The 26,488-nt window shown below is 38.2% G+C and overlaps 1 protein-coding gene across 33 annotated transcripts in view; it reads left to right on the forward strand.

Annotated features, from left to right (window-relative positions):
- Nucleotides 1-26,488, forward strand: part of FRMD6 (FERM domain containing 6) — a 384,502-nt gene that overhangs the window by 268,704 nt on the left and 89,310 nt on the right. For 24 of the 33 annotated variants that reach the window (XM_081507320.1, XM_081507319.1, XM_081507321.1 and 21 more), the window contains one exon: nucleotides 7,740-7,814. The exons of 2 other annotated variants lie outside the window; for them this stretch is intronic. The gene's annotated coding sequence lies outside the window, so the exon portion shown is untranslated. Of the gene's footprint in view, nucleotides 1-7,739; nucleotides 7,815-14,600; nucleotides 14,716-26,488 lie in introns of all 33 variants that reach the window. 7 more of the 33 variants (XM_081507304.1, XM_081507281.1, XM_081507298.1 and 4 more) reach the window with 1 other exon arrangement.

Below are 26,488 nucleotides of genomic sequence, written 5' to 3' on the forward strand. Positions count from 1 at the left end.
ACTGGTTCAGCCTGCAAACCAGCTCCATGTGGGGGCGGAGCTTTCCTGCCTGGCTTTCCTGCTTGTCTTTCTCTAATAGAGATGAACTGACACAGTGTGACCCACCAAGGCCAAGCTATTTCCGCATAACACTTCCTTAACTCCACCAGTACATTCAGATGCAGTGTTTCACCCAAAGGCCAGACACCCAGCTGATCTTTTTAACTAGGCCTGACTGTCTTACTGCTCCACCCTGTAGGTTGTTGAACATGGGTGGATCTTCATGAAAGCATAACAGAGAGAACTAAAGCAACTGGATTAGATAGTATTACTTTCAGATTCTTGGATACCTAAATGAAAGAGGGCTTACACATCTTTGACAATTTTTTTTGTCTTAATTTATATAATACCAAAGCAATGGCTTTTAAGAAGATAGAAAATACACAATAGGAAACTTCCTTACAACTTACAATAAGTAGGTCAATGTGATTGTCGTTGCTTAGTTGCTAAGTCATGTCTGACCATTTTGCAGTTGTGTCTGACCCTTTTGCAACCCCATGGACTGTAGCCCACAAGGATCCCATATCCATGGGATTTCCCAGGCAAGAATACTGGAATGGGTTGTCATTTCCTTCTCCAGGGGGTCTTCCCGATTCAGGGATACAACCAGTGTCTCCTGCATTGCAGGAGGATTCTTTACCTCTGAGCCCGGGGAAGCCCAGGTCAATGTGATTACCCCCACTTTGAGACTGGGAAACAGAGATTCTACCAGACCTACTTGGAGCAGAAAGGTGATGACGATGCTAAAGTTAGAATTGAAAGCCCCCACCTGGGACCAGCTTATGTGGTCACAGAGGTGTCCAACATAGATCGGGTGACCATACACTTTATCAGGCAAACCAGGACTGTTTTTTTCAGAATGAAAAGGAAATTATCAAAATTCAAACATGGACCCATGTCTTATATCACTCACAGAAATTAACTTGAAATGGATTAAAAACTTAAATGTAAGCTCTAAAACCAGGAAACTCCTAGAAGAAAACATAGGAGCAAAACTCCCTGACATGCATCTTGATAATGACATTTTGGATTTGACACCTGAAATACAAGCAATAAAATATAAAATAAACAAGTGGGACCACATCAAACTAAACAGTTTCTGCACAGCCGTCAATAAAATGAAAACACAACCTAAAAAGTGGGAAAAATATTTGAAGACCATATATCTGATAAAAGGTTAATATCCAATGCATATAAAGAACTCAAAACCCAAAATAACTCAATTAAACAACAGAGAAAGGACCTGATTAAACTTTTCTCCAAAGAAGACAGATGAAAGGTCAACAGGTGCATGAAAAGATGCTCAACATCAGTGATCATCAGGAAAATGCAAATTAAAACCACAGAAACATCACCTCACATCTGTTAGAATGATCATCATCAAAAAGACAAGAGAAGACATAACAAGTGCTAGTGTGGATGTGGAGAAAAGGAAACCCTTGTGCACTGATGGTGCACTATGTAAACTGGTATAGCCTCTATGGAAAATAGCATGGAAGATCCTGAAAAAATTAAAAATAGAACTTCCATATATGATTCCCTAGTTTCCCTTCTGGGAATATATCTAAATGTAACAAAAACACTAACTCAAAAATATATCTGCACCACCATGGTCATAGTAGCACTACTTACAGTAGCCAGACATGGAAACAACCTAAGTGTCGACTGACAGATGAATAGCTAAAGAAGTTGTGGTGTATATATGTATAATGGTATATTGTTCAGCTATCAAAATTGAAGAAAACCTAACATTTGTGACAACACAGAAGGACCTTGAAGGCATTATGCTAAGTGAAATAAGTCATACAGAGAAAGACAAATATTGTATGATCTCACTTGTATGTTGAATCTGAAAATGGCAACAGTAACAACAAATCAGACTCATAGACAGATCAGACTTGTGGTTACTAGAGGTTAGAGGGGGATTGGGAGGGGGGAATTGGAGGAAGGTGGTCAAAAGATACAAAGGTCCATTTATAAGATGAGAGGGTTTAATACTTAGGATGTAATGTACAACATGATGACTATTGGTAATACTGCTGCCTGATGTTTAAGAAAGTTGTTATAAGAAGATCCTAAGAGTTCTCATCACAAGAAGGTTTTTTTTTCCTTTATTCTTTTCTTGCTGCTTTTTATTGTAGCTAGAGGAGAAGATGGATGTTAGCTGAACCTATTGTGGTAATCATTTCACAACTTATGTAAATCAAACTATCATGCTGTAAGCCTTATACAGAGATGTATGTCAATTATTTCTCAATGAAACTGGGGAAAAGACTTAAACAAGAATAACAGGCATAACCTGGGACTTTCTGGCAAACCAGGACACACATCCAAATCATCCTCCAGGATCTTCTGTCAGTGGTACCTCATCTGGGTGAACCATGAATCCAGTGAAGCATAAGCTTCAGGCCACTCGCTTGCACTGGTCCCTGTGTATGCTGGGAGGAAAGCAGGCTTGTAGTGTTATAGGTTGAAGGGAAAGCCAAACACAAGCAGGAAGCAACTGTATGGAAGCAATGCTGGTAACTCTCCTAAAGATATTTTAGGAAAAGTCCCAGATCCCCAAGGCTTCAGGTACCTATTAAGATTTCTTTCCTAAATAATTATGTATGTCTGTATTTAATATTGGGCTTTCCTGATAGCTTAGTTGATAAAGAATCTACCTGCAATGCAGGACCCTAGTTCGATTCCTGAATTGGGAAGATCCACTGGAGAAGTGATAGGCTACCCACTCCAGTATTCTTGGGCTTCCCTTGTGGATCAGCTGGTAAAGAATCTGCCAGCAATGCAGGAAACCTGGGTTTGATCCCTGGGTGGGGAAGATCCCCTGGAGAAGGGAAAAGCTACCCACTCCAGTATTCTGGCCTGGAGAATTCCATGGACTGTATAGTCCATGGGGTCACAAAGAGTCGGACATGACTGAATGACTTTCATGAATAATTTTTTTTCTTCTTGAGTATCCTCCTTTCCATCCCTTACCTCTACCCAAGTTATCTAAGCCTCAGGTTTCATATTCAGCGCCAAGGGCACCTGCTAAGGTGGTGCAGTCTTGGGAGAGAAGTAGGGATCAACAGCATCCCACAGGGTACAATCCCCTAAATAATATTCCATTGTGTGTGTGTGTGTATATATATATGCACCACAACTTCTTTATCTGTTCATCTATCAATGGACACTAGGTTTGTTTCCATGTCTTAGCTACTATAATCATGCTACTATGAACGTGGTGGTGTAGATATATTTTTGAATTAGTGTTTTTGTTACTTATAGATGTATTCCCAGGCTGTTTCTTACCCTCACCATGTTTATACCAATGAAACTAGGATAAAATGATCACTAAGAACGCTCAAGAGAAGAAAATCTCCCAGCTGGAGCTGAGGGTCATAGATGACTCCTAATCCTTAGTTGTAGGAAGAAATACAGAAGAAAATGGTTTACTGTATGTTTGTGAGCTTTAAGTCCTTCTGTAGTCCCTCTGATAGAGTTACTTTCTGCCTTAGCGCTTCACTCAGAATCAGTCCCTGATCCAGCTTCTGCTGCTGCCCAAACCTCCGCTCAAACGAGCTCTGTTCCTGTCAGGATATTGGCTTATATTCATAGTATTCTGGTGGTTCATCCAGTAAAGAATCTGCCTGCAATGCAGGAGATCCAGGCTCAGTCCCCAGGTCAGAAAGATCCCCTGGAGAAGGAAATGGCAACCCACTCCAGTGTTTTTGCCTGGAGAATTCCATGGACCTAAGAGCCTGGTGGGCTGCAGCCCACGGGGTTGCAGAATTGGACACGACTGAGTGACTAAGCACACACACACTCTATCCTGAAGATTCATCCCCAAGCAAGTTTTGAGAGCCCTTCAACCTAATCCTTTCTCTGCACTGACTCATTTGGTGGCTTTGTCATTTGTCATACAACCCTCAGTTTTCTTGAATGTGCAATGAAAATAAATAATGCCAGCAGCTCCTTGGGAAGAAAATAGATCAAAATTTAAAATCAGCTGATCTTCATGCATTAAAGCAATACCTTAGGTGCGTGGAATATGACAAAAGAACATGTGATTGTCTTGGTGAACTTCCTGATCATACTTCAAGAAATGAGGTGAGATACTCTTGTTTTGTCACCAACTAGATACTTTGCAGTATCTTCGCCTCAGGGAGTTACGCATTTTTAGCCATGCTGCCAGCATGTTTCCTGACTGCCAGTCAAGGAAATGTCCTTTTAAACAGACTCCGGAATGCCACACATCCAAACACTCAAATTGATTAGATTGTGAAAACTGGCTGGTGACTCTGAAAGCTATGATTCTGCAAATCCCTCGCATCTCTTCCAGTTCTGCTGTCTTTCATCTTTTTGCGAAGATGATGCATGTTTTCTCATGCCTCTGGACATGTGGTTTCTCCAGTTAGAATGCTCCTTTATATCTTCTCCACTTGGACCACTCCTGTTATCCTTCCCAGTTTTCCCAGCTATCATAGTCTCCAGGAAGTGTTCCTGAGAGCTGCTGCTCTCCACACATCACCATTACACCTAGGTCCTGATCACATCACCGGACTCTGCACTGTTTGTTATCTGTCTCCTCCACTGGACTGGAAACAATCGGAGTATGGGACTGTGTGCACTATAGTTATATTCAATAGTCAAAAAATGTTGAATAAATGAACAAGCGAATGAAAGCAAGAAAGTATTGTAGACCATTAATAAGACATGAACTCTGGTTTAGTGGCTCCGGAAATAGATTCAAAGAATTTCCTGTGAAACTTACTTTGATTTATCCCCAATTTGGAGAATGTAGCCCTTATTGGGAATACCATAAGGACAAACTATTCACAGATTCAAATAAAATCTCAATGGTCTGGGAGAGTGTGAATGATATACAAACAAGTAAATTGGACTCTCATTTCTGGCTTTTAATATTATTGTCCTCCTAAAAGCAAGATGGATCTGTAGGGTGAGTGTGGATGGGTATATTATCCCATGATGGTATATCTCTCTCTCTCGTGTGTGCATTGTTCTGTCTTTTTATTTATTTTATTTTTTGAGATTAATTTCTCAAAAAATTTCAAAATTTCAAAAAATTCCATTTTTATTATTATGTTTATTTATAATTTTTTAGTTTTAAATAAAACAAAGATGAATTTTTTAATGATAAAAGGTACAATTCACAAAGAAGATAGATATCATAAACCATTAGACACCTAACAACAAAGAAACAAAATTACATAAAGCAAAAATCAGAAGAAACATAGGGAAAAGAAATATATATATAATCATTGTGAGAAATATTGACATTTCTCTGAGAATATTTTATCAAGTGCAGAAAAAGTAAGAATAGGAGCATCTTGGATAATATCATTAATAATTTAAATATAATAGATTTCTATTTATATTGATTAACATTATTCTTATATCCTACACAAATATACTTAAAATTTTGTATCTCATATGTTGTTAGTAGATGTCCATAAGACATTTAGAAAAACTAGCAAAAAGATAAAGAGCTCTGTGTTTTTAAAACAGTCTCTGCTTGGCACTGCTTACTGAGTGAGTGCAAGCAGAGTCCAGGGCTTCTTCCATCCAGCCCTAAGAGCCCAGAGGGATGTTTTTCACTTGCCCTTCTAAACTGCAGCACTGAGATAGCTAAACATTAGCACCAAATATTTTATGCTCAACAAATTAGTAAAATGAATTTTTAAAGTCCAAATTAGAACCAAGGGGGCTTGGGAAAATTTGTCTGGAAGGCTAACTTGCTTTGTCAAAGCTCACTTACAGAATTGTTCACCCTAATCTTGCACAAATTAAAAACTGTGTAATTAAACACATTAAAAAGTTTTCATGTTGTCCAGGTAGCAGGATAATCATAATGACAATAATTGTATTGTATCTAGAAATTGTGCTTGAAGACTATAAAGACAGTTAACGCTATGTCTTTCTGTTACACTAAAAGATGTCAACATTGCCATAATTTAAAAACTACATTATTTACTGCCCACCCTATCTCCAGCATAGTATGAGCTGTAAAATGGGTATAGGGATGCAGCAGTGAAGCAGGGCAGTCTAGGGGCACTTTCATTACTAAAATCAGTAATGAGAAAATCTCCTATCTCCAACAATCTGCATGCTTAGAATGGGATGAATTTGCTTGTGTGTTGGGAGAAGTGGTGATACGCTTTTTTCCCATTTAGCAGAAACTGATTCAGAAGAGGTTCAGTAATTTCTACTGTTGCATTTCAGAGAAGAAATGACTGAAAATGAAAACAGAACCCAGAAATTCTGATTTCTAAACCTATATTTGTCCCATGACCCTTCTGGGATTCCCCTTACTTTTTTTTTCTGAATGGGGGCAAAAAATAGACATATTTCTACTTATGACAGGAAGCCGTACCTTGGATAACTATTCTCTTGACCCAGACTGGAATGTAACTTCTTCAGTTTTGTAACAAGCTGCCATAGGGTAAATCACTATAGTGTTAGAATCCTTTTGCTCCCTAGTACAAATTCCATCACACCAACCAGGCTGGTGTCCTTGCTGTTCTGGGACTCTGCATGCTCATTCCTTGTTCCAGGAATGGTCTTCCCTCTCTTCTCTGCTCATCCAAACTGTATCTTCTATCAGATTCACTGAGGCCTCACTTCATTTTAGGAGGGTACTCCCTTTCTCATCAACTCATAACTGAGCCCCTCTCTGGATTCCTCTAGTACTTACTCTCTAAATCATTCTTCTTAGAACTTCATTCTCTTCTCTTTTTATCTTCACTGAGCTGTGAAGCCTAGAAAGCATGGTCCATGCCTTACTTTGGAACATTGTCCTTTCCTATATTCATTAGACATTAAATAGGCAACTTACAAATGGTTGTTCAAACAGCCCCCAGAATCATCTTGTCCTTAGTGGAACTCCAAAGCTTGATGAAGAGTGAGAGAGCATGATGGGAAGCACATGAATTTTGAGTCAGACAGAATTTTTTAATCTCTCTTGGTCCTAGTTTTGTCTTTTTTTCTGCTATAAATAGGAATAAGAGGACCTAACTTGCCAAGTTGTCCAGATTAGAAGTAATGTGAAATGTCAATTACAGTGCCTTCTGTATAGTAGGCTGTTAATAAATGGAAGCTGTTCTTGGTTGTATAATAAGACCCGGAAAAAAATGATTTTATTTTGTATTCATTTGCCAAACAGATGAGTTTTGAGATTACTCTCATCAGAGGAAAATAAAAAGTATTTGGCAATATTATTTGAACTCATGATTAGAGAAGTGTGGAAGGGAAATGGGAAAGATTTCTGGCTGTGTGAATGTTTTTTACTCATCAACATCAGGCTCAGAACTGGGGTTTTCTGCATTGAACATACCAGCAGTCACATCTTCAGAATGAAAGGTTTTAAAGCATATTCCTCTGCAACTCATTTCATTCTATTCTCAGGATTTGTCAGGCTTCTCTGCTACTCTTGCCTGATAAACAATTTTAAAACATACCAATGGAATATTTTAAAGAAATTTTGTATATAATGATTTCTCTTTAGCCAAATGGTTTTAATTACTTAAAATATGTGCCTAGATCACCATGTGAGAATGTTCTTGATCCATAATCTCCTGTCTTTTTCTCAGTGGAACAGATGCCAAAATCTTTGCATTGACTGTAAACCAAATGAAGTTGCTACTTAATTAGCTCTAGCGACCTGATAGCCTGAACACAAATGGTCCTTTTATTTTCAGACACTCCAGTGGTTTCTAGCAAATGAAGACCCTGAAACATTATGGCTGTCTGGAGAACCTATAACTGAAAGTTAGGTGAGTACCCTCTAAAAGAAGAGAGTCCTATTCAAGAGAGTCTTATAACCTGATGAACAGTTTATAAAACACTGAAGAGGAGGCCCACAAGCCTCAAAGACAGAAATCTATGAAGAACTGACTTGATGCCTATTCTTGGTTGAGTCATATGCCCTTGTCCCCTTGTGGCTCCTCCATTTGTAAAAATGAGGGTGATGTTTTTATGAGATATTATGATGAGGTCTATTTAGATGTGTGGAATAGTGACTGAGGACATTGGCTTGGAGTCAGAAAGACCTGAACTTAAATCCTTGGTTTATTACTTATCAATGGTCACTTTGAGCAGAAAACCTCTTTATATCTTACTTTTGTTGTTTGTAAAATTGGGGTAGTTATTGTTCCTATCTCATAGGGTCATTATGAAGATTAAATAAGGTACCTGGAATATCACAATAACTCAATAATTATTGGCTATTATTTATAGAGTAAGCTTCTTATAGAAAAAAACCCATATAATTCAAAATCCAAAGTATTCAATTGGCAGATAGGTTTGGGAAGGCAGTTTCAGTTTTAAGTAGATTTAAATAGGCTTCCACTTTCAATGAGCACTATATGCCAAATTACCTCAATTTTCTGTGTGAAATTCACACATTTCCTGGTTATTTTTTGTATGCTTGTAGAATTACAACTATCAAGATTATGTGATTATGTGTCACATTCGTCTGCATAACATTGCTCCCTCTCTCGTGATAATTTCCCTGTGAAATACTAGGACTAGATGAAGTAAAAGGGAGAATTATTAAATTACCAAGCCCTGAACTAGTCAAACTTGACAGTTCTTTGAGATTCTCACCCACATTCACTTTCAATAATGTAATTTCATACTAATGATCTTAGCTTCTTAGGTATATGTTTGTGAATGAGACCTAGAAAGAAACTTTATAAGTAACTGAAAAGTGATAATTGAAAGATACAGTTTTCCTTGGTTTGAACTGTTACCTACAGGGGTTAAGGCACTTCAGAAAGTCTAGGCAGATAGGACACACTGGTGCACAGATGACTGAGGGACAAATAGATGGAGAAGCATAGCCCAGAGGAAGTTGGAAATGAGAAAAAAGCAGGATTGGGAGAGGGTGGCGCAAAGAGAGACTGCTGGCCAAGACAGGAAGTGGCTGGATGGGCATATTGGTTTGGAAAAGATCAGTGCATGCTGATGTGTGCTGCCACCTCTGTTTCTGATGTCAATGAGTAGAAGTAGCTCCAGTCTGCTCCTCCTCCCTCGGTGTCCTCTCTTCTGTGGCTGACATCACCCAATACTGCTCCCCTCCTCCCCTCATAGCTCCATGCCTTACCCAGCTGGAAAGTTGGAGCATTGGAGTTGTTTACCATTAGAGTCAGAGTATAATGAATATTTGAGCTGAAAGACAGATGCGTGTCTATTCTAGGAATACACCCTGATTATCATATTCTCACCAACCTCTGAATGCTTCTTTTGATAAGGAGATCACCTCATTAATTGCACATAACAATAAGCTGCTTATTTTTAAACAGCTTTATTGAAGTATAATCGACATATCATAAAATCTATTTTAAAAGTACAATTTAATGGCTTTTTAAAATAAATTCAAAGGGTTGTGTAATCATGACCACAATCCAGTTTGAGAACATTTCCAACTCCCCCAAAAGATCTCTTACGCTTGTTTTCAGTTATTCTACATTCCTACCCCTAACACCAGGTGGTCACCAATATGCCTTCTGTCTCTATAGATTTGCCTTTTCTAGACATATACATGAAGTCATCCAATATGTCTTTTGCATCTTTCATTTAACATAATGTCTTTGAGTTTCATGCTTGTTTTTATCATGCATCAGTAGTAGTCATGTTTTTTTTTATTGCTAAAGAGTATTCTATCATCCAAGCACATCTGATAGACATATGAACTATTTCCAGTCTTTTGCTACTACAAATAATGCTAGTGTGGACATTTACATATATGTCTTTGTGTAAATATATGTTTTCATTTCTCTTGGGTAGATTCCTAACAGCAAAATTGCTGATTGAGACGGTAGGTTTAACTTCTTAAGAAACTGCCAAAAGATTTTTCAAAGCAAAAAATAAATTTTGCGTTTCCACTAGCACTGAAAGAGGATTCCAGTTTCTCCACATCCTTGGCAACACTTACTATTGTCTGTCTTTTAAGTGATACCCATTCAGTAGGATCATAAGCATCCTAAAATGACCAGACATCACTTATCAACTTGAAACAGGTCCTTTGATGTGCATTTAAGAAGAAATAGAATGCTTATTTGCTATTTCTTGTTTTGGTCAAACAATTAGAATAAGTGTGTGTGTGTGTGTGTGTGTGTGCGCGCGCGCGCACACACACACACCCCTCGCCCTTGATGTGAGCAAAGGTAGAAGCTCAACGCTGATTGTCTTCTCCACCCAGCCAAAAGGCCAGCTGCTTCTCCTGTACAACTCCTCCTCTGTTCCAGAAAATTGAAACAGATCCCTTTAGGCTGAGCCTCCCATACCACATGGTATTATTTCAAAGAAAACAATCAAAAAAATTCAGGGAAATCATTTATTGATTTTCTTCCCATAATGATGGAATCAGGTGATAAACAATGCAAGCAGAAGCAAAGAGAAGAAAGTAGAGGACCCAACATTTGTCAATTGCCCATGTACTGAATATGAGTTAAGCCTTTTCATATTTTTCACATCATGAAATTCTCATAGTCTTTGATATAATTTTATAAATCACCGTTTCACATTCAAGAAGTGAAAGTGCAGAGAAGTTAGGTCAATTGCATAAGGTTGCACGGTGAGTGAAGTTACGTTTTAAGACCAGGTCATTAGTTCTGAGCTGATTTTATTTCACTACCCCAACTGACAAGAAATAAACAGGAAAGGAAAAATTTTAAGGAACAGGGAGCAAAAAGTTAATGTAAATGTTAACTACTGAGAGAATGTAACAAGATTTATAATGGTCTAAATTATACAACCAACAATTGGTTTGTAGTGCAGGGGTTCTGCTATTTCCATGCTTTGATGCCTATGACATATACAGAGTCCAAACCCTGGGGACTAGGAATCAAACTCGAAGTTTTAGGAAGGATGGGGAGGTATGGTATTCCTGCTTATTTGATTTTCTCCCAGCTAAGAAAAGATTGCTCATCCTGAGCACTTGCCCAAATAGTGCAGAGAAAATCCACAGAGACATTTTTACCACCCAGGGTGAGAAACTGAGAGGTTCCAGAATTAAACTAGTACATTTTTTTGAGTAATAGTTCTGCTTCCCTTGGATAAGCAGAATCTTTGCTGATGTCATCACCACCCACCACCACCTGGCATCCCTGCATGGTGGTGGTCAGAGCAGTGGAGAAATGGGTGGAGCATTTAGAAGAGATTACTTGAAGGAGCTGTCTCCAAGAATCACGTTTACAGATTCTACAGAGAGGCCTCCTTAATCTCTGTCTTTAGGAATAGTTGATGTATGTGTCTCTTACTCCATCTTTTTCCATAAATGTTTATATGTCCATCATGAAAGGAAAAGTGGTAGCTCATCTTTAGGATGCTTAGTTTCAAGGGAAATGGCACTGCCTCCTTTAGTCCTTCTATTCCTTAGAGTGTCAGGCTAGGGGTTGATCATCCTTAGGTTGGGCATATGTAAAGGGGACAGGGGATGAGAGATGAGAAAATGAGCAATATTCTGTGAAATTACCTTTTCTCTAACAGCCAATACAACTCTAGTATTTGGGGATTATTTAGATTTTTGCCAATTAAAGTCTTCAAATTTTAAGGCTTTAAATTAAATCCTGACTAACAGCAACTTGTTACTCAGCTCGTGTTATTGATATGTACTTAATAGCTCTTATCTTTGAATGGTAATAAAAATACCAGTGTAGGCCACAGGATCTCAGAGTGAGAGGAAAAACTAGCAAAAGCAATTACAAGGTGCTTTGCCAGAACAAATGTCTATTGATGTACCCAATAAAAACACTAATAATAGTAGCACAGATCAATGCTACTTCCCAAACTAGGTTCCAAAACATACTAATAGGTGATCTGGGGTGGTAGGAAAACCCAACACCATAATCAAAGACATTTGGGAAACACTGAGTGGAATTTGTGCAACACTAAAAAGACTTTAATGTATTAAATGTGCATTATCAGCCTTCAAAAGGGGGATACCATATGGGGATTTTCTGAGCTGCTTGAAAAGACAAACATTTAATCACAGGAACATGTTGTAAAACATTTGGGGTAAAGATGACATGGAAAATTTGCTATTGCTTCAGGGGCATATTTCCTTGTCTTATCCAAAGTTCACATATCCAGACCACTCTTCATTTCACCTACCTTCTGCCTAATATCTCCAATAAGGACCCAGACTGGTAAACATATGGAGCATAGGAAGATACTGAAAGAGGAATGGTATCTATAATCCTTTCTAAATCTGAATTATCTTCTGAAAGCCAAGAGCTGGTCTGATTGAGGCACTGGTTAATGGTGGTTTCATGTGAAAAGGAAATTCTTCATTAAAAAACAAAACTAAAAAGCAAACAAACAAAAACTAATTTATATAATAACTACATGCAGTACATGGGACTTGTTTGGATCTGGATTCTAACAAACCAAGTATAAGAAAATATTTGGGGGATGAGTGGAAAGTTTGAAGGCTAAGGAATTATAATTATCATGTTAAGCATGATAATGGTATCTGGTGCTCTAAGGACATATGCTTAGTAGTTTAGTGTGGAATATCATGATGTTTAGGATTTACTTTAAAATAACCCAGGGAATTCCCTGGCAGTCCAGTGGTTAGGACTCCATGGTTTCACTGCCAAGGGTGCAGTTTCAATCCCTTGTCAGGAATGAAGATCCTACAAGCCATAAGGCATGGCCAAAAGATAAAAATAAAAAAATAGAGGAAGCAAATATGGCAAAATATTAATAACTCTTCAGTCTAAGTAATGGAATATAGAGAGTTTTTATATTTTTTGTCAGTTTGAATTTTTTTATGTTAATTTTTTTTTCTATATGTAGTATCAGCTAGCTGAGATGCTAGCTTCCTCTGGACTGTGATAACCTTTGCACATTACCCTGTACTTCACAACCCAGTACTTGGCAGCGAGGTTGGTGTGCGAGGTGATTTTAACACAGAAGAAAGCCTATTGCAGTGCTCCTGAGCAGTGCTTGGTATGAAGCTTCAGGTCTTTTCCAGTACTGAGTAGGCCAAGTCTGGCATGGTCCAGTGTGTGGACCCAGAGACATTTTGAATTACATGAGCCCAGGTACTGGGAAACAAAATCATTGGCATATAAGCAAAGGCTTTTGGTTTTTCAATTTTAAAAGAAGTATATTTAGAAAGCAATTTAAAATGCTCTCATTTCCTTTAAAATCTTAAGTAAATTTTTTCACAAGTCTGTACATTTAGCTGTTAAGAACTATTCTCTGTAATACACAGTTGCACATCTTTGAATTAAGAATAAAAAAGTGAATAATAATTATGAAAAAGTCATAATTAGAAGGTAACTATAAAATTATAATAAAAGTAATATTATATTGTGCAAGTATAACATTTTAAAGCAAATGTAATAACTTTAATCAATTTCTAACATGGGTACCTAAAAATTAGTTCTTTAAAGAGAATGGCCACTCTTGAGTGATTAGCATAATAAAGTTATATATTATACTTCACGTACTAAATGACTGTCAACCTTCAGAGTTGACATTTTGATGTATCTTTTAAAAGAACACAGAAGAACACAGAAATTCACTACCTGCAGAATCCATGCTATTAACCCATACCATCTATACTCTCAAAAACCCATATCATCATAACTTTCTAAATATTCTGGCAGAAGGCTTACAGAACAGGCCTGAGTATCACGCTGTGGTGCATATGGTCTGCAGAAAGTGGATCACCAGCATAATTGGCCATGTTCTAAGACATCACATCCATTAAATATAGGTTTGTGAGCTGTTTTCATTTTTCTAAAATACACTGAGATGGCCTCATAGCTGCCTTTTTAAATGCTTGTCTGTTACCATCTAAAATCATGTAGCATACCAGAAGTGGTACCTTTAATACACCTTGGGAAGCATCAATCTAATTTAAGTGCAGCAAAATTAGATCCTTTGCTGATAGGAAAGAAAGGGAGAAAATAATTCCTAAAGGGGAAGAAGTAGGTCATATATATTACATTTGTTTGACCTGTATCTAGAACAGTGCCTAAAACAAATAGGCATGCAGTACAAGTCTGTTTGAGTAAATGAATGAATGCTCATCATGTCTCCAAATTATCTCTAGTCCCTATTCTCAAAACCAGTTATTTGTCAAGATAAAGACTCTAATGAGAGCTCTTAGTCCATGAAAATTAAATTGCTGAGCCTGGCCCCTTTGTAGGAAATGTAAAACTCAAAAAATTCAAGTAGTCTTGGGAAATCCAAACACATTTTCATTTACCAGTGTATATAATTAAGGCAAAAATAAATTTAGATAAATTTATTTAAATACATGGATATTAGCTTTTGATATTTCCTAAAACACTGGAAAAAGAAATGGAAAATTCTCTCTCATAAGGATTTGGAGGCTGCTTATTGTAACTGAAAGAATACAGACGGAAAGCCTGGGCTCGAATCCTGAGTCTGCTGTTAGTTAGCAGTGTGTAACCTGGTAAAGTCATGTAATTTCTCTGAGCTTCAGTACTCTCACTTTATACAATGAGAAGGTGAGATTTAACTGTTTATAAGTTTCCTTCCAGCTCTAAAATTCTGTTTTCCAATTCTTCTTCTCCCAGAGACTCCTGAGCAGTGCTTGGTATGAAGCTTCAGGTCTTTCCTAGGACTGAGTAGGCAGAGTCTGGCATGGCCCCGTGTGTGGACCCAGAGCCATTCTGAATTACATGAGCCCAGGTACTGGGAAACAAAATCATTGGCATATATGTAAAAGCTCTTGGTTTTTCAATTTTGACGCAAGTATATTTAGAAAACACTTTAAAATGCTCTCATTTCCTCTAATATTTAAGTAAAATTTATCACAAATCAATACATTTAGTTGTTAAGAACTATTTTCTCTAATCAGATTGTTTGGGACTGAATTGTAGCTTTAGAACTTGGACACAGATAGATGTGCTAACTAGTCTTATTGTGGTAGTCATTTCACACTATATATGTCTACCAAATCATTACCCTCTACACCCTGAACTTTCACAGTGTTATATGTCAATCATATCTCAAACCTGGAGAGAAAAGATCTTAGCACAAGGGACTTCTCCATGACTCAATTACCTCATCTTTTTAAAGTGATTACAAAAAGAAAAAACACCTATCTACTTAAGGGTTTGTGGGAGACGTAAGAATTAAATGAAAAAAGAAACTTGCAAAGCACTTCAGAGAGCACTTGACCTAGTAATCACTCAACAAAGCAGCTACAACTGGTCTTTTTCAAATATCCTTTATTTAGGAAACAACTTTTTTTCTTTTTTAAGAATACAATAAACATGTTCATTTGGTATGTACCTACCGCCTTCACTTTGGAGAAGGAAATGGCAACCCACTCCTGTATTCTTCATGATCCATGGGGTCACAGAGAGTCGGACACGACTGAAGTGACTAAACACGTACCCCTTCACTCTGACCTATTTTTGTCACATCTGCAAAATAAGTGAGGAAGGCAGGCAAGGATCATCACCTGACTGCTCCTGGTCACTCCGACCCTAGAGTTCTGTTTCTCTCTGCAACTAAATAAATCGCTTTAGTCATCAAATTTGCCTAAAGTTGACTGGTTGCGTGCTATTGACTCATTCTGAGCAGCTCTACGGAAGTGGCCATGTGAAATGCCGACTTGGGTTGAAAACGATGGTTCAGGAAGCCCATGTCCTGTTTTTATGAGGCCCATGAGATAATACCTGTGGTTTAAATGCTACAAAATGCTTTTCAAATGCCACTTATTATACATAAGGTCCAATTTGAAGATAAAATCTAAAGGGAAAAGGCCAGATGTGGAATGTGACCTCTGGAAGATCTCTCATTATTATAAGGCACAGTGCTCATGTCCCATGCATCCCGGAGTGGTTGTCTCTCTGTACTGATCTGGCATAATGAGAGGGATGACCTGAGGGGGAAGAGGAGAGACCCCATTCCCCAAGAGCGCTGGGAACAAAAAGAGGAGGCAACCATAGGGAAGAAATGGCCAGGTTCATTTTGAACTATTACCTCACAATCATAAACATTTTAAGTAAACAGTAATTGTATTTTACATTTAAAAATAAATGTTTTTCTTTAAAATAACTGACAGGAAATTCTTATGAATATGTCTCCTCTTAAAGGGAACGAATAAACATTTGAATTAACAGCCATTAAATCAAAATCCTTTAAAAACTGGTTTTACGCTATAACTGATGTTTTAGAGTAAATGTAGATGAATGATGTTAAATATATGTGTCATTCCTTTATTTTAGAAACACATTTTTGCCATTTTTTTTTTTTTTCTTTTTTAGAAGCAATACATAAGAGTGATACCACTGGCTGGAAATAGTTGCTGGGGGAAAACTCTGACATCAAGCAAAAGGCATGTAATCAGCCAGAACAGTACAATTAGCAGCAGTATTGTGCCCAACCACACAAACTTGCAGTGCCCTGTACCTAAAAACAAGTTTTAAGGGAATGCAGAACAAGGAAAACTTGTTTGGGTTTTTTTTTCCCCTGTTAATTAGCATAATACACAAAGCTAAAAGGATTTTAGTTTGAAATAGGAATTATAGATAATGGGGAAATCTCAAAAACTGAGGATAAAGATTAAATTCACAAGATGAGTTGATATCTTTATATCTTCATGAAGGTAATCCATAAATCCATCTAAAACCATTTTTAAAAAATCATTCCAATTTAACTCATCTCTCCCCAAATCTCTTTAAAAAGTTTTAATGCCTGGCTTTTCCTGAAACTCAAGGATTTTTAGTTCTCCAAGTTGCCAAGAGTAACAGAGAAATCTTTGATTTAAGAAATGGAACGTTTGCCAAATTCTTTCCATGGGTTTGGAGTGAGATAGGATAGCATGGTGTCTTATTCACATCTTCAACATCAGTGGGAACAGTAATTCAGTCCCTACCACCCCCCATTCAGATGGGGAGCCTCCAGCTGTGGGTGGTTCTGCATTTTTCTCATTCCTCCTAGAGGGCTGACAGTCCGTCACTCTGCTAGCCACAGCTGACAGTAGACTCCTGTCGCATGCTGCATTTTACTGCTCGGCTCTAGCAATGATAAACAAAACCAGAGGGACTAAAGGCAAAGGTGATTCCAGGACACCCATCAGTTCCCCACATGGACCCTGAACTGTCCAGCTCTCTCCTTGATGCTGTGTTTATGGCTCAGATGAAGTAACTGGAAACTTGAAAAGGAAAAGCTAAGCTGCCGATAGAATGCGGAGTTAGTAGCAGCTTACCCGAGAGCTTTGTCATTCTTTGTTCAGCTTATTAATTTAAAACCCAGGCAGACTCTTAAGCTGTTAGGGTGGAAGGGGTGCTATCAAGCACTGCCCTATTGACACCTTCTTGTTAAATGACATACAATATAATTCATATAATTCTTTATAATTATTTAAAAACAGATCTATCCATTGGAAACAGGACTGTGAATTTTGTCCCCAGCCTTTCTTCTCTCAAATCTGGGTTTCCATCTGTTTGAGTGGGCACATATCTTGGGTACTTCCCAATGTTTACTGATACCTACCTTGCTCTTTGAAAATTAAATGCTTTACTAAAAAAGTGGACACTGCAGTGTCAGGTTTTTAAATTTTTCTTAAATGTAGGTGTTTCCATTATTTTCATGTGACTTTTTCCATTTTGCTTTAAAACATTATTTAGAAACTCTAATATTAAGGGTGTATTTAAATTGGGGTATGTTATCTGTACCCTGGTTTCCTTATTTATAAAAAAGGAATTATGATGTTACCTATCTCATAGGGTAACTGTTATGATTAAATAGGATGATAAACAGAAGACCTGACACATAGTACCTACAACACAGTACCTACAACACAGTAAGTAATCAATAAACAATCAACTGTCATTACTGTTTTAAATGCATTCCATTCCCAGAAACCACTCTTTTGAAGTCACTTGTCATTCATAGACAAAATAGTATCTATCCATGGAAACTTGCACTTATCTATGAGGTATCACCTTCCAAAGCCCTGAGTGGGTCAGTTCAGTGGGGATGAAATTTATAGATATTTATTAGGCAGCATTAACAGAACAAAAGTATGAAATGGGAAGAAGTAAAAATTGGGATGCTTATATATTCTATTCAATCTATATTCTATTTCTCAGAGTTGCCCTGCAGCATACTTATGGAAATGTTGAGTAAGGCTGTGATTCACTTATACACTATTAGATTCATGTGGAAGTTTCTGGGGATTCAATATTATTGTGATGTTTCTGGGGATGCATTATTCACTTTATTCAATAAGACTAGTGGGCTCCATTGCTTTATCTTTAGTGGAATGACTTTGTAAAAATTAATAAACAGAAACCTCAATTAAAATAGAGTTGGGCTACAATGTGCTACAAGGAAAACAGCCCAAAAGGAAGAAAGACTTCCTCTTCTTGCCTGAGGAGAGCTCAGCCAATGACAGACTCAGCCAATCAAAAGCCACTATACTTTGAATTCTCAATTCTTCCAGTGGACTCCATTTACGATAATCCTCCCAACTTCCTTTTACCCTTTATAAAAGAGATATCCTCTTCCAGCTTTGTGGGACTTTCAAGTGCTTGCCATGGTTGCAGACCCCAGATTGCAATTCTTTGCTGGTCATGAGTAAACCCATTTTTGTTGGAGAAATAGCTGGCAGTCTGTTTGTTTAAGGTCAACACTTTCTTATTGACCAAATTAACTATCACAGTTTTAGTTACTCTATTCACATCACAAAATATTAAAAATAGGCAATCCTTCCTGAATTTGAATTGGATGCACTGACATCAATATCCTTATTGTGAAACACATCAACATGTTACCTCCCCCTCATAATGCACATTTTATTCATTGGAAGAAGATGGTGAAGTAACAGTACCTAAAGTATTTGGGGGCTTTAAAATGAAACATTTCAAAAGTATCTTGAATTTGGCCTCTCCATTTAAATCTTACTTCAGCGTCAGTTTTAATAGAACACCTACCCAAGTGGTCACAAATGGGTGTCAGAATAATTTGGTGAGTTTGCTGCTTTTTTTTTTTTTTTTTGAGATTCCCAACTTTTTCACTAGGTCTTAAATGTTTCTGATCCATTTATAGGTTTGGAAACCATTATCTAAAAGAAATGGGCTAATAATAAGTCTAAGTGGAAATCAGGCAATATTTGTGAAAGGTGCTTAATTATGTCTTTTTACAGCTATTCTGGGGTTTTGCTTTCATGAGAATTTGAATATATTAGAATTCATACATATATTCTTTATTATAAATGCTAGTGATATAAAGAATAATGGAAGGAAGTAGAGAGATAAGGAAGTGGTTGCAGTATGTGCTCAACATGATTTATGCAAGTAATACTTGATAGCCCTAATAATCCTTTCAAAGTTTATTTCTGTATCGTATTTGGCAGTAGTTATTTGTTCAAAACATACATTTTCAGTGTTTAAGCTATTAAATACATTTCTACCACACTACTTTAAAATAAAATTTAGCAAATGACTGAATATTTGCTATTGAATATATTGAAATATATTGAATATTGAATAATTACAATTATTATATATTGTATGAGCTAATAACTAGTCAGGTCTGGTTAGATTATAAAATTATACTTTATTAATATAATTTTTCCTTAAGATTAATTTTATTTCAGTAAGTTGATTCTTCACTGAAGTGAAAAGCTTTAGTATTTACAACTTTAAAAAATTTTTATTTATTTATTCACTTGTTTATTTATTTTTGGCTGTGCTAGGTCTTCGTTGCTGCATGAGGGCTTTCCCCAATTGCTTTAAGCAGGGGCTACTTTCTAGTTGTGATGCGCGGGCTTCTCATTACAGTGGCTTCTCTTGTTGTAAACCACGGGCTCTGGGGCACGCAGTCTTCAGTAGTTGCAGTGAGTAGGCTTAACAGTTAAAGTTCCCAGGTTCTAGGGCACAGGCTTAATAGTTGTGGCACATGGACTTGGTTGCTCCGTGGCATGTGAGATCTTCCTGGACCAATAATTGAACCTGTGTCTCCTGCATTGGCAAGCAGATTCTTTACCACTGAGCCACCCGGGAAGCCCCTCCAACTTTTTTCATTTCTGACATCACTGTCATTTAATATGAATTAAAATAAATCTTGCCATACCTCTGCTGACAAAGAGGATGTGTTCTACCACCTTAGAAATGTTATTGCCCGAGATAGAAATTATGCTAATATAAACGATGCTTTCAACAGATAAAAGCTTATCCTATTTTCTTTTCCTCTTCAAAGTCACTGTATACTTAAAGAAGTGATACAGGACAACATAAAATGTGTATCAAGTCTTGGGGCTGAGAAAGAGATCCAGGTAACATTAGAAGAGTAAATGGAGAAACTAAACCCAAATACCTCTCTCTGTAGGTCCCAAATGATCCCTCATCTCTAGCGGTTCTTTTCAACAGATCTTCAGCAGGATCAGCTGGCATCATTGGACCAACTCAAGGAGCACCTAACTGTTCCAGTCATGGTCACCCTTTAGGTCAGCAGTTCTTTTTCATGGGGTGCCCTGCGCTGTAGAATGTTTAGAAGCATTTCTGGCCTCTATCCACTAGATACCAGTAGCATTACCCAACTCACTCACTACCATCACATTATGACAGGGGCAAAATCACCTTCTGGTTGAGAAGTGGCAAAATAGGGGTTTGAAAATTGCATGATCTCACAAATATGTGTGCATGCTAAGTCGCTTCAGTCATGTCCGATTCTTTGCAACCCTGTGGACTGTAGTCCACCTGGTTCCTCTGTCCATGGGATTCTCCAGGCAAGAATACTGAAGTGGGTTGCCATGCCCTCCTCAATCTTAAAAATATCTCTCCTTTTAAAATTGCTGAAATTCCTGTAATAAGGTCTTGTGTCTTTCTTTCCACAGTCACAGAATACAAAGCTTACACTTGTACCTTTTCTTGTAGAGGTATCAATGTGAGGTAACTCGTGGGAATGCATTTATTTTACTGAAGTGCAACTAGTCAGTCAATAATGAAAAAGGTTGGTTTTCAGAACCTTCCCAGTTCTGCTCAGACAGAAAGATGGTAAGAGCTAGAGGCTCATCTCAAATGAGCCACTTTTCAGAAAGAAGACTAAGAACAAACTTCCAAACCTTGATGATCTTACCTGGAATTGTTCATTCACCTATCCAGCACATACTTCCTGCCTTGTAAGGGGTGGTGCTGAGTGTAGTATGAAATAAACAGTAACTTCAATATTCTGTAAGTGGGAAGAAGGGTCTAGGAGAGGATCAGATTTTGGATATTTAATAGGGAGAACGGATAATTCAAATTTAACTCCAAGGTGGGAGATTAGGTCTCGTTTACCTCTGTGTCCCCAACACCTAGCCCAGAATAGGTACTTAATAATAATTTGCTAAATGAATAAACAAACACATGATGGATAAGGCTCTCAAGCAGTGGGGGGACTTGGGATACAGTTTTGGTAGGAGGAGATTGACTGAGAAGAGTCAGAAACAAATAAATGGCCCAAGAGGAAGATATGTGGAAGCTTGAAGGTGGAGGGAACTAAACCCCAAGTGAGAAAATGCCTGATCAACTCTGCACCAGCAGCAAGACAGTTTAGAGAGAAACTATGACTTGAATTCAGATTTCCTGAGTTCAGATCCAGACATAACCACTGGTTTCCTTTGAGATCTTGGGCATCATAATCCAGGGATAATGACAGTATCTCCATCAAAGGGCCATCATGAGGATTCAATGAGGTAATACTTATAAACCTTTTAGACTGGTGACCAGCCAAGAATCCAGAGAAGGCAATGGCATCCCACTCCAGTACTCTTGCCTGGAAAATCCCATGGACGGAGGAGCCTGGTAGGCTGCAGTCCATGGGGTCGCTAAGAGTCGGATACGACTGAGCGACTTCACTTTCACTTTTCCCTTTCATGCACTGGAGAAGGAAATGGCAACCCACTCCAGTATTCTTGCCTAGAGAATCCCAGGGATGGTGGAGGCTGGTGGGCTGCCGTCTATGGGGTCGCACAGAGTTGGACACGACTGAAGCGACTTAGCAGCAGCAGCAGCAGCCAAGAATCAGTCTAGATCGACTGTTGAGAGTGGCAGTGTTTCAGAGTGGAATGAGGGTCTCGAGAACCATAAAAATCTAAATGGTTATCATGGTGAAAGGAAAAGGGAGCTACCCAGGAGCAAGTAAAAAGTTGACCAAGCATCTGTGAGCGCTCCAGTGATGCAACGGTTGTCTTGGTGATGTGACTAATAGACTCATTTATTTGATTTTCTTTAATCTTCCTCAGTGACTTTAAAGCAAAATGGATGATTAAGTTGACCTGAATTGGGGGATTGTTAAGACTGCATTAAAAGATCAAGAAGCTATGGGACAATGAAACTAGAGGGAGGATATATTCAAAAGTGTGAACCCATGCATTAAGCTCAAAGGGAAAGAAGGGAAGCCAAAAACAGCTAACAAACTGAAAGAACTGGGGGCGGGGAGGTGGTGGTGACTGAAAGTCTCAAGGTTAAACAACAGCTCTGGTGGAAGAGGTGGAAGTTAGGACATGGTAGACAGAGCAGTTTCCAGTATTTAGAGATGGAGCAGATGACACAAGGGCCAGTGAAACTTCACATGGAGTTGAGGGGACTGAGCAAACAGAAGAAAGGCCACTTAGGTTCCCCTTGCTTAACTCAAGCCACTCTGCTCTTAAGGGTATCTCATCAGAATGTTTTTGCTAGCAAGGAATTCAATAATTGATCAACTGCTCTAGCAAAATCCTTATAACATTCTTCTTAGTATCTCAGAAGGCTGTAGGGTGAGTATTTAAAGGCAGGGGGAAGGCTCACACAGAAATACAATATACATTAAGGAATATCAGTAGAGATAAAATACTGATAATTATATGTATATTTTTACCTCAAATATAAACATTAGATGAACTGGCTGATGTATGAAGCCTCATTCAAATCAACCAGAAGTCTTCTTAAGGGATTGATCTTTTCTCATTATTAGCTGGGATATCTCAAAAAATGTTAATCCTCTCCCATTCTCATCTCAGTGCCTACTCTCTTTTCTCTACCCTACTCTCAAGGCAGCTGTGTACACACACACACACACACACACACACATACCCTTCTTACATAGTTTATGGGATTCATTTATTCAACAAATATGTACCAGACACTGTCCTAGATGCTGGGGCCATGACAGTCAGAGAGGTTAGATCTGTGCTCACATGAAGCTTACATTCTAAACAGAGAGACAGTTGACAAACAAGTGAACATATTTATAAATAATTTCAGATAGTGAAAATGCTACCAAAAAGAGTGATGATAAAATATTTTATATTCATTTGTATATTGTCTGTATGTCTATGAAATTATCAAGGTATGTATCCTCATTATCCTTTAAGAAATTGGAGTTAAAGTGACAAAAATTATTGTCCAATATAGAACTACTGGCAGAAGAGAAAATCATTAATTTGATGATTCTGTTTTTCTGCTCAAGAAATCACATAGAATATTTGGCTTAATTATAAATGAATCACAAATACTTTATTAAAAGTTTTTAACAGAAAGCAAGTTTAAGAAAGCCTATTCTCCCCCAACCCCAAAGGGTCTTACCTTCAAAGCTGGATCTAGTTAAGAGTGCTACTAACCAGCACTTTATTCTCCTGGCCTGTCAAAACTGAACTTTGGAGTCTGAGGTCCTTTGGGAACAATCTAAAATCCGTGATTCCTAATTCCAACGCCATAGTCTAACTACCAGTGTTCCTTCCTCAAAGAACTGGAGCCTAAGAATTCTGTTTAGGCTAATAAAATGATACATTAGGCTACCCTTGAAAAAGAAAAATGGAACCATTGCTTTGCCTGTATAAGAATTTCTTAAGATTTTTTTGGCATTGAAGTTCCACAGCCAAGCCAAACAAGAGTGAATGTAGGTTTTGTTTCTAAACTAGGATCAGGTGCAAGGGAAACAGTGCTCTAATATGGGTGTTCATAAATACTTTTTCCTTTTTATTGTACCAGTTAATGTAACCAGAAGGCCAGGACCTTGTGTTATAGCCAAAATCCAAGCCACTGCAGATGGGTAGGATGTCTCTTGGAAACCTTCAACAAAGTTCTTTAGCCTCAGTGAATTTCCCGTGAAATTCCAGAGCAACTACATCTTATTTGCACCTTTGTCCCTCATTACTTTTTAAGCAACTAAAATCAAGCTTAAGAGCACATTTGTTATGCCTACAATCTACTTAAGGTAACCAAATTAAAACAGACCAGACAGATTTCATAATCTTCTTCATAAATGGAATTTCCATCAAGAAGACCAGCATTGACCAGGCTGTAAGTCTGTGTTTGTTTCCCCATTCTAGTTCAGTATGTCTCATGTGTCTCGGGCACAAATCAGTAAGATGGCATTACATATAGAAGAGAATTTCAGTGACATCTGTACTGTTACCATTTCTGTTTGAAAGTGATGCCACCTAGGATGCCACCCAAGATAAAAATCATCGGAGTGTGACGGAGGCATAACTCAGAGTAACCAGTCTGTTGCCAGAGTCCTACTTCCTCTCCTTTCTCATCTGTCTCCCCCAATAGGGAGTGGAGGGTGTTGCCTCCCATCTCTAAGGCTTAGGAATATTTTCTTTTAGCTTTTTGTAGAGTAATCAAGGAATCTGGGCTGAAAAACTGCTCTGGGGCTTTAATGGCCTATAGCATAAACATATGAGTGACATACATCAGGTTTTATACTGTAAGGAGTCTCCCCCTTATCTTGTTCTTTCTGCTAGACATTTTTTTTTGTTCAAGGGCCCTTCTGCCTGTCCTCAATCTTCTCTAGAATGTGAAGCCCACGCATAAGGCAGCAGTGCTCTTTTCACACTTAATCCCTCACCCTGTTTTAGTGGGCAGCAGTATCCCTCAAGCCAGCACTGCCGTTGTCACTGTGCCTTTCAACTAGAAAACCTCAGGGCAGTTCTCCATGCTGGGCTGGCTGTCCTACCTCTTGTAGCTCATGTCTCCCCTACACCCCTTAGAACAGCCTCTCCTGAAGAGTGAATGGCCTGGCCTGTGAGCCCCCGTAATGCCCCCCCTCACCCCAGTCTTACGGAAACTTTTGTCTGGAGTATTCAAGTATTCAAGCCCTCAAGGAACCGGAATGTGGTGTTTGTGGTGAAACTAAAACCATACTGGAATAGAAAGAAAGTAACTCTTCAAATATGTCTCCTATAAACTTCTATATACTATATTAAAACCAAAGTTTGTCCCAGGATAATCAAGTTAAACTATTTTAAAATAGTGTCTCAAAACTTGATGGCCAAGAGAACAGAATGTAATGAATTTAAATTTTTTTCAATTTTGTATCTGTAAATTGGGTAAAGGTAAATCTTCCTGAGTTAGATTGGTACATAATATTAATTCCAGTGCTGTGCTGCCTCTACAAAATACAGCTGACGCTTGACCAACAAGGGGTGGGGTAGGGTGTAGGGGCACCCACCCTCCATGCAGTCAAAAATCCATGTAAAACTTATAGTTGGCCCTCCAAGTATATACATATACCCTCAGTTCCTCCATATGTGTGGTTTCTCTGTATCTGCAGTTCCATGTCTGCCAGTTGAACCAACAGTGGATCCTGTTGTTGTTCAGTTGTTCAGTTGTGTCTGACTCTTTGTGACCCCATGGACTGCAGCATACCAGGCTTCCCTGTCCTTTACCATCTCCTGGAGCTTGCTCAAACTCATGTCCATTGAGTTGATGATGTCATCCAACCATCTTGTTCTCTGTTGTCCCCTTCTCCTCCTGCCTTCAATCTTTCCCAGCATCAGGGTCTTTTCTAATGAGTTGGTTCATTGCATCAGGTGGTCAAAGTATTAGAGCTTCAGCGTCAGTCCTTCCAATTAATATTCAAGATTGATTTCCTTTAGGATTGACTGGTTTGATCTCTTTGCAGTTCAAGGGACTCTCAAGAGTCTTCTCCAATACCACAGTTCAAAAGAATCAATTCTTTGGTACTCAGCCTTCTTAATGATGGTCCATCTTTCACATCCATACATGACTACTGTAAAATCCTGTAGTACTGTAGTGTTAACTAGTGGAAAAAAAATTCACATATAAGTAGACCTATGCAGTTCAAACTTGTGTTGTTCAGAGGTCAGTTATAATTCTTTCTATTCCTGGTTAGGGACTCCTAGTACATAATAACGAGACAGCAGGATTAAATGACTGTTAATCAAGTCTCCTGACTTCCCTTGAGAATTAAAATCTCTTTTGGTGTTTTATTTTACACAACATAAGTTATATACTAGCTGAGAATAATGAGTACACTTTGAGTTTTTGTCAGTGAAAACCAGGACTACATCCCTGTACTGTTTGTTTCCATGTGTGATTCTTTTTTCTTTCAAAGTAATATATGTTAGCTAAAGGGACATTTGGGCAGGAATCCACCTGCAATGGATGGATTACAGGAGGCTTGGGTTTGATCCTTGTGTTGGGAAGATCTCCTGGAGGAGGGCATGGCGGCCCACTCC

This window comes from Giraffa tippelskirchi, chromosome 7 (genome assembly GCF_054371585.1).
Source record: "Giraffa tippelskirchi isolate mGirTip1 chromosome 7, T2T-mGirTip1v1.2.pri, whole genome shotgun sequence".
Lineage (NCBI taxonomy): Eukaryota > Metazoa > Chordata > Mammalia > Artiodactyla > Giraffidae > Giraffa > Giraffa tippelskirchi.